The sequence below is a fragment of the Camellia sinensis genome, chromosome 3, assembly GCF_055761805.1.
Source record: "Camellia sinensis isolate YWXY chromosome 3, ASM5576180v1, whole genome shotgun sequence".
In the NCBI taxonomy this organism is placed as follows: Eukaryota; Viridiplantae; Streptophyta; class Magnoliopsida; order Ericales; family Theaceae; genus Camellia; species Camellia sinensis.
This window is the reverse complement of record NC_138963.1, coordinates 228250668-228260386: the sequence shown is the minus strand read 5'-3', so window position 1 is coordinate 228260386 and position 9719 is coordinate 228250668. Positions and strand designations below refer to the sequence as shown.

At 42.2% G+C, this 9719-nt stretch overlaps 1 long non-coding RNA gene across 3 annotated transcripts; it reads left to right on the top strand.

Annotated features, from left to right (window-relative positions):
* Positions 1 to 3665: 3665 nt before the first annotated feature.
* On the top strand, positions 3666 to 9425 carry LOC114269303 (uncharacterized). 3 transcript variants are annotated; one of them, XR_003631555.2, is made up of 4 exons: positions 3666 to 4080; positions 4510 to 5094; positions 5274 to 5390; positions 9288 to 9425. It is a non-coding gene; the product is annotated as an uncharacterized LOC114269303 (long non-coding RNA). The 3 variants fall into 3 exon arrangements; XR_014365350.1 differs by lacking the exon at positions 9288 to 9425 and adding an exon at positions 9068 to 9281; XR_014365349.1 differs by lacking the exon at positions 9288 to 9425 and adding an exon at positions 9033 to 9281.
* The last annotated feature ends 294 nt before the right edge of the window (positions 9426 to 9719 follow it).

Sequence of the window (9719 nt, the reverse complement as noted above, 5' to 3'; positions counted from 1 at the left end):
CACTCAAATCATAATTCCAAAGCTTACAAACTAAAAATACAACTCCTATTCTTAAATCATATTTAGAAAACTCTACCAAACACTACTAGAATTTTTCGTTTTTTATTAACTTCCCAAATCACTTTCTAAAAAAATCAAAAAACTTGATAAAAAATTAAAAACTAACTTTTAACCATCTTTTTAAAACATCTAAAAATGTTGTCACCACATTAAAACGCTATCCTAAATTTTTGTGAAGACTCGAGGGTTGGTCTGCCCAATTTACACCCCTGCGTCTGTCCACACACACCCCTCTTTCATTCTGGAGTGCCCTGCATGCCTGCTCGATTCTCTCCATCGCAATGACCACAACCACGACCACTCCAGGACTTCCATTGCAGTTATCGTTGGTTGGCGACCACAATCACCAGTTGCATCATTAAGGAATTACCATCCCATTACACCTACTAGGTCGCTCTCTCTCTTTCTCTCTCTCTCTCTCTCTAATTCATCCAAGTCATAAAAGAATCAAGACAATTAGGGATGGCAACGGGCTGAGGCGGGGCCGGAGATCACACTCCCCGTCCCCGATCCCCGATGGTGAAAATTTCTCCGACCCCGACCCCGACCCCGACCCCGATCCCCTATGGGGAACCTATCACCGTCCCCTCTCCTGACCCCGAAAATTCCCCGGCATCACCAACATCATCATCAACAGATCTATCATCATCGTCTACTAAACAAATTCAAACTACACAAATCTAGAATCATCATCATCCATTAAACAGATTCAAACAACACAGATCTAGAATCATCATCATCCACTAAATAGATTCAAACAACACAGATCTATTGATCAAAAAAAAAAAAAACAACACAGATCTAAAAAATGAGATCAGCGATGGAAAGACTTGAGATCAACGATGGAGAAAATGAGATCCGAGGTTTTTGTCCTAAGTCGATGTCGTCATCTGTAGATTGGAGTCTAGACCAGCAGTGGTAGTGGTGTAGATGACTAGTATGCGATTAGCGGCTGAAGAGGAGAGATGAGAGAGCAAACGAGATGAGAGAGAGAGAGAGAGAGTGGTGGCGGTGTCACTGTGTCGGTGACTGTGAGAGTGAGAGAGAGAAGAGTCGGTGACTGTGTCGCCATGTCGGTGAGAGTGAGAGAGAGAAGAACGAGAAAGAGAAAGAGAGAGTGAGAGAGAGACGAGAGAGTTAGAGAGAGAGAATGAGAGTTGAGAGAGTGAGTCAGTGAGAGAGTTGAGAGAGTCAAAAAATGAGCAAGATATGTATCTATATATATATAATACAACTAAACACACACAGGCGGGGATTTTTTAGGGAAATGTCGGGGCAGGGCCGAGGCCGGGGCCGGAGAACCTATCACCGTCCCCGGCCCGAAAATCATCGGGGATGTAGTTTTCAATACTAGCCCCAGCCCTATGGGAAATAATGGGGTGGTCCGGGTCTCCGTCGGAACGGGTTCATATTGCCACCCCTAGAGACAACCCTCCACACCATTTTATCAATGACCTCCAATAGCATGGGAGGGATTTTTATGAGACAATAATGGGCGAGTTGATGTCGATCGGTATTGCAAATGTCTTTCATTCTGTGGCACGAAATCCATCATTGGCTAAACAATCATTTGGTTATGCCATTTTGGGCTAATTGTAATTTTTGCCTAATTTATTAGGAAGATTCAATGTTGTTAAATATGAATCAAATCCAGATCTCAAAACAGGAATGGTGTTTTTAATTTTGGTTCTTTAACTTTTGAACAATAGAATCACAGTCATGTCTGAATTCGAGTTGAGATATCACGAATTTGATTTGAATTCTAGATTTTATTTTCATCGACTGGCTTTTGACGCTAAAATTCATTCGAGAGTAGTTTGGTTTTTTACTTCTTCTTCTTCTTTCGTTTGCATACTTTGATTGAAGGTTTGGCACGATATTCTAGAATTTGAACTTGACGATTCAACTTTCAATACGTGCCCTTCATTCCTCTGCATATGATTTGCTTGTCCGGAGGCTATTTGAGACCAAGTTTATACGTGTAGTGTTTTGCCAAAAGTTCATAAAGTTTGTGATAGTAAAACTTAGTATAAAGCTCTCTTTCTTCATCCAGGTTGCTTCTGGAGAACTCCTCCAAGTCATGGTCTCTTCAATTATTTTTACTAGTGGAACGAATATTTTTTATTCAGAGTTCTTGTCAAGAAAGACGCTAATGCTGTAATTGGTTCACTGTAATGAGTTGGAATGGAATGATCCTTAACTGTCACATAGAATGACCATTCCCTTGAAATGTTGAATGATGATTCCATTTGTAATGTGTTTTGTCATTATTTTTTTAGTCAACCAAACATGAGAATGGACATTTTGATGGAATGATCATTCCATTTTGTTTCATTCTAGTGAACCAAACCAGTGTCGGCCTTGAGATTTAGGGGGCCTAAGGCGAATTTCGAAAATGAGACCCCTCTTACATTGAAAAAAAAAAATTCATGGATAAAACGATAAGTTACAACTTTTTTATTTGTTTGTAGTCACAAAAAAATCTACTTACACATATAATCATTAAAATTATAAACAAAACAATTTAATAAAACAAAATTATGGCAAAAAAATTAGGAAAAAATTATTCAATTAAAACTGATATGGACCTAGGTAAAAAAATTAGGGCAAAATTATTTATTCTACTAAAATCTAATAGATAAAGAAGGTAAAAAAAAAAAAAAATAGAGCCCTTATATTGTATGTATTGTTCTTCTTGGGCCTAAACACTTTTTTTTTTAATATATATTTTCATTTTAATAAATATGGGCCAAATTACAGTTATAAATAAATATGCGCTAAACCATACATGGACCCAATGAAATATTTTGGGGCCCTTTAAATTGATCCTTAAAAAAATAAAATAAAATTAGGCCTATAATATTTTACTAAATTTGGGAGCCCTATTTTTTGGCCAAAATTTTGGAGCCTAAGGCACAAGCCTTATTGGCCTTAGGCTAGGGCCGGCATTGAACCAAACGTACCCAAAGGTTTCTAATTATGTACACCATGATTTAGTTTCTTATATCTGTGATAGCAATTGAAGGGGCTAAGTATAAATGGAATGGGTTCAAGCCTTGAGCCGGTCCAAACCATTAAGCCCAAACCCATATGGTCATCTCATATAAGCCAAGCACCTACACAAATCAAGTCATATTTAGCCTAGGTCCACATGGACCATCCTCCCAAGTCCTCAAGCACTTGTGCCAAGCCTAATACAATAAGGCTAGCTCATGTAAGGTACTGAGATGGGCCGAACCATATGGGCCAAGCCCATCAACAGAACCGATGTGGGTTGAACACACACAAAGTCACTCGAATGGGCCAGCCCATCTCCACAAACCAACTCAATGAAGGTCAAACAAGGTCTGGCCAAGGAACCAAGCAGACCAAGCTGAGGCCTCCTCAGATAGGCGTGGAAGCTGTGATGTGAGCACGCACATGTGCAAAGTGCCACCTCAGTTGGTCCTCCCTCCACGAGAAAGAATGTGCACTTGATGATGACTGCTTAGGTAGGCATGTGGCATGTGCAACCATTGATAACCAACTTAGTGGTCCCCACCTTGAGCTATGATAAAGAGAGCCTTGAGGCACCCAAGCTCCCTCATCCTTACGTTGGAGAGCAAGTCTAGTCATCTATATAAAAAATACACTCACACTCATCTCATTGCAAGGTAATTGACTCCAAGCTATCACACATACATACAATCTCTCCATTTCCCTCTCTACACCTAGAGAGGCTTCACCTTCTTTTTCCACTCCTAACTTCCACGCCATAGGGGTTTTTCGACCAACTCCGATTGGGCAGCTCTTACGGTTCTTTCCCTTTTGCAAGCCCCTCAGTTCCTAAATAGTCAGTCATAGAGACCCAACTCATTCATCTAGTGTCGAAACCAACACATACAACAATTATGGTGATGGTTCCTGTTCCACGAAGTCGAGAAATGGGTATTGTCCCATTCCTCCATAGTTTGATTTCCCAGTGGCATTTTCTTACACTTCGTTTGGATGGAGGGGTTTGGTGAGAAAAGACAAGAAATGGTGAGAATATGAAACTCCTTCACTTGTTTGGATAGTTAAGTAGGTGAGAAATTATGAGAAAATGATTCTCACCAAACCTATGTTTTGTTTCTCACCAAAGTGATGAGATTTGGTGGGAAAAGAATATGGTTTAATGAAAGTTTTTAAAAATACTAAAATTACCTTTATAAAAAAACATGGCTTATTAATATGGAAGGTTATTTTGGTAAAATGAAACACAATAATTTTCTTACTTTTCTCTTATTTACTCTATCCTAACAAGATAGGTGAGAAACCATATTCTCTTCTTTTTTATTCGTCTAAACATAATGGTAAGAAACTATTATTATTTCTTTTCTCACCTCATCTCACAATCCAAACATAGTGTTAATACTGTTTTCACGTTTTTTATAGTTCATTCATCTCTTCTTTTGGGTAATGTGCGTTCAGGTGCGTCAATAATTTGCATATATCTCCATCTTGCTGTCATTGCTGTGAAGAAGTTGGTTCGCATTCTGCTACAGAGGTTAGTTGTCAGTCTAATGGCAACAGTGGTAACATTCCTCAGCCTTGCAATATTGGGGGGTCTTCGTACCAGGGAAACAATTACACTGATGTGTCAGGCCTTCATTTGTGGGTGGATGTATGTATGTCAATGAAAATGGGCAAATGTGTGGCCCTTACATTGAGTAGCAGTTGTTTGAGGGTTTATCCACTGTTTTCTTGCCTAATGAGCTTCCTGTATATCCCATTACAAACGAGACTTTGATGAACCCCGTACCAGTTTCCCGACCATGTTAAACTGGCTTTGCATATTTAACTGCGGGTATCTCTGGGACAATTGGGCCCACAGATTGCTTTGCATATTCAATTAGAGATTTAGCCACAAACAAACCACTATTTGCTGCTCGGACAAGTGCTTATCCTGATTGTCAGTCAGCAATCCAACCATGCCTCAACTTCAGCAGTTTTAGCACCAACCAACAAATGCCAACCTTCGCCTCAGCTACTTCACCTACATCATATCCACCACAGGTATTACGACTTTTGTTGGTCAATCCATTCTTATTTCTTCTCATTTCTAAAAAATGGTCCTTTTATTTCTACCCATCTTTATGAAGAAGACCATTAAAATGTTATGTGTTAATTGGATATTCATTCTTCTTCTTTGTTAATTTTTTTTTATGTATTTAATTATACTTATTAAATCACAGTTGGATGACAAATGGTCTTGCTTCTTTGAGGATGATGACGGCAAGAAACATGGACCATACTCTCTCATGAAGCTCTATTATTGGCATCACTATGGTTATCTTTGCAATTCATTAATGGTAAGTTATAAGACTGAGACAACGTGATGATGATCGTATGCGGAGTTTAATTTGTGGATATGGCGTGATCTTGCTCATGGTCAGCAAGTTATATTGTATTGGTAGAATTGTGCCACAACAGTTGATATGTATGTAGGAGATCAACCCAAGTTGAGTTGGCTACAGAGATTCTGGCCATGTGAAGGAAAGTAGCAGCCAACTACATGGTGGGGAAGCCATGTGAGTTGGCCATGAGGCCATGAGGCCATGAAGCAATCTGGAAAGCCACCGAAATGGGCTGGCAGCCAGCTCATTTCAAAGGGTGCCTCTTGCCTTTGTAATCTCTATATATAGAGAAGCTAAGGAGAGTTGAATACAGGGCATCATAGCAAATCAGAGAGTGTGAGAGAGTGTGTTATATAGAGAGACAGTGAGTTGAGAGTGTGTAATCTCCTCCATTTGTTGATATATAACAACATCGCTCCCGTGGACGTAGGCCGGTTTGCCGAACCACGTTAAAAGTCTTGTGTTTTTGCTTGTGAATGTCCCCTGGTGTGCCCAAGATCCGCAACAATTGGTATCAGAGCCCAGGTGGAGAAAAATCGAGTTTTTTCCGAAAGTGTCCAGATTTCGAAGTGATCGAAATCCACTTTTGAGCATACCAGGAGGAAGGTCAGGAGGAGAGGAGTCCAAAACTTCAAACCACAGGCCAATCAGAGGTCTAACGCGCCGCCACGCGCCACCTGAAGATCGCGAGTGAAGGCCACTCGCACCCACGCGCCCCACGCGCCGACGAAGGAAGAAGACGAGTGGGGGCGCGCGTGAAGCTGACGTCAGGCTGACGTCATCCTGAGCCGAGCCGAGCCGTTGAGCCGTTGACCGCGCCGCTGACCAGGCCGAGCCGCGCCGGAGCCGCGCCGCCAGCCAAGCCGCGCCGCTGAGCCGCCGTTGACCGCGCCCCTGCGCCGTTGACCGAGCCGCTGACTGCGCCGTTGACCAGCCGATCCGGAGGAATTATCTGGTGCTTCTCAGGCGCACCAGATTCAGCAGATCTGAACCGTTGAAACTGTTTTGGCTAGATCTAGGCCATTCGGAGTCCGTTTTTGGCGATCCAATAGTGAGTTCCAACTATTTAGAGTATTCCGGACACATCCGTACGGTTAGTTTTTGAATCGGAGGCATTCAAACTCTTTCGGCTAGATCTAGGCCATTCGGAGTCCGTTTTTTGGCGATCCAATAGTGCGTTCCAATTATTTGGAATATTCCGGACCCATCCGTACGGTCAAATTCTTAAATCGGAATTTCTTTAAAAAGGGAAGAAATTTATAATGGCAGGAAAAGGCGCAAGTTTCATGATTGAGCCTTTTAATGGCAGTAATGACTTTACCCTGTGGCAGCAAAGGGTGAAAAACATTTTAACACGAGAAGGTCTGGTGAAAGCTCTTCTCAAAAAGTCCAACAAACCGGAAGACATGAAGGATGACAAGTGGGAGGAGTTGAGGGAATTGGCAAACAGTACAATTCAGTTGTATCTCGGGAACAACACACTCTGGGAAGTCATCAGTGAAGTAGATCCGGCGGAGCTATGGGCAAAGTTAGAGATGAGGTACAAGTCAAAGTCTTTGACAAACCGGTTATCTCTGAAGAGGCAGCTATATACACTTAGAATGCCAGAAGGTGCGAACCTCACAGAACATCTGGACGAGTTCAATAGGATCACAATGGAATTGGACACCATTGGAGACAAGACCCAGGAGGAAGATAGGGCTATGATCTTGCTGGTCTCTCTACCTGCATCATATGAGCATCTCAGGACAACTCTATTGTACGGGAAGGATGCTCTTGGACTGGATGAGGTGATTGCTACGCTCATTTCTCATGAGTCGATGAAGAAACAGGAAGATAGCAGTAGCAAACACCCAGAAGGAAATGCCATGGTTGCCTTAGAAAATGAGCAAGGCAGAGGTAGGTCCAATGATAGACGGGGTAGATCCAAATCAAGAGGACGTTCGCAATCAAGGTCAGGCTTCAGGAGAAAGTGTTATTACTGTGATCAGGAGGATCACCTCATAAAAGACTGTGCAAAGCTCAAGGAGGACAAGGCACACAAGGAACAGGCGAGCTCATCAAATGTCGCTGCTGCAGTAAATGCTAAGGATGAGTATGCATTTACAGTTTCGTCGAGTATGACGAAACTTGACTGGATCTTAGATTCCGGAAGCACATATCATATATGCATGGATAAGAAACTTTTTTCTACCTACCAAGCCAAGGATGGAGGTATTGTTCGAGTGGCTAACAACACTGTGAGTAAGATTGTTGGCATGGGAACAGTACGGCTGAGAATGGAAGATGGAAAAATTTTCACGTTGGATGGAGTCCGACACGTGCCAAGGCTGAAGAAGAATCTAATTTCCTTAAGTATGCTAGACATGAAGGGTTATAGCTTCACATCTAGCAAAGGAAATCTCAAAGTCATCCATGGAGATACGGTGATGCTACATGGACGACTGGAGGGGAATCTGTACAGGCTTGTGGAGAAGGTTGTGACAGACGGAGCTACTGTCACTTACCGGGCAAGACGTACAAGACATGCACAGAAGAGACATAGGGCCCAGCAGACATGGCAACCAAAGTGTACAAGAACGCATGGAGGCAGTTCGGAGGTGCACAAGACGGAGCCATTGCGGCCAATTTTAAAGACAGCTCAGAGTAAAGAGACCAAGATAGCAAAGCATGTCCCAGGGAAGAAAGTTTCTTTTGCTCCTGAATTAGAGACATATTGGGATCTCTCCAAGACTGGATGGAAAGGAGAGATGCCATCTCAAAGAGTTGCAAAGTAAGCTTTGCATGGCACCCCAGTGAGGGGGTGCCAGGCACTCCAGGCAGGGGGTGCTATTATGGATCACCTCATATGGGTTGAAGGGGTGGTTTCTAGGAGATCAACCCAAGTTGAGTTGGCTACAGAGATTCTGGCCATGTGAAGGAAAGTAGCAGCCAGCTACATGGTGGGGAAGCCATGTGAGTTGGCCATGAGGCCATGAGGCCATGAAGCAATCTAGAAAGCCACCGAAATGGGCTGGCAGCCAGCTCATTTCAAAGGGTGCCTCTTGCCTTTGTAATCTCTATATATAGAGAAGCTAAGGAGAGTTGAATACAGGGCATCATAGCAAATCAGAGAGTGTGAGAGAGTGTGTTATATGGAGAGACAGTGAGTTGAGAGTGTGTAATCTCCTCCATTTGTTGATATATAACAACATCGCTCCCGTGGACGTAGGCTGGTTTGCCGAACCACGTTAAAAGTCTTGTGTTTTTGCTTGTGAATGTCCCCTGGTGTGCCCAAGATCCGCAACAATGTATGTTCTTAAAAATAACCAAAGAACCTTTAGACTTTGTGGTGCGTTACAATTTTATCTTCTGGGATATAAATTGTTGTGTTACAGTCCAATCAGCTTGTGCCAATGCTTATGCATATAATGCAATTGTTTGTACAATATTCATGCCATATGACTTCTTTTGGGGAAAACATGTTTTGATTGTTTTGGTGATTTTTGTTGGAATTTTTTTATTCAGTCATCACGGATCTCTCCACAACACCCTCTATGTGGCTGTGGAATTATCAATCTTCCTTGTTTTCATTGAATGTGTTTTTCTTTCTGATAGTGGAAATGTTAGTTTTGCTTTTGGACTCACCGCAGAGCTATTGAAGCATCTTTACCTAATCAAAGTAACAGTGGATGTTTGAGCTTATTTTATGCAATCATTATGATATTGTATTTGAAAGCATTTTTCTCTCGAGCTTTTAGCAAGACTAAATAGTTATGAAGTCTGCCGCTGGTATGTTTTGGCTATTGTGTACCAGTCATTGTCAAATTCTGGTTACCTTATTTCTCAAAATTAATGTTGCCTATTTGTCAGGTTCACTATATTCTTCTTCAAGGGTGGGTGTGTTGCGAAATCTGTTTAGAGGTCCTTGACTTGTTTCAAGCTTGAAGACCAGTGGGTTGAATTGAAATATGAGGAGCAATTTGTTGTGGAAATATTTCTTTCTTATTTTTTAGTGTACGGGGAGCAAATATTCAAGCGAGCCCGTATTCCTTTCTTCCAAGCTCCGTTTCTGTCCGATCACCTGAAAGCATAATGTGGGTGAGCTACCCGGCGGTGTGTGGCTGGAAAACCCCTCCGACGGTCAAGTTAGAACACACACCAGGGGATAGAGAGAGAGAGAGGGGGGGTGTTTTAGTGTAAGAAAATCCTTACAAAGTGTTCGTCTCCCCGCGTATGGGGGGCGCAGACATGCTTATATACCCTCTGCGTCCCATATCCACTCCCAGTCATCTCCTGACACGT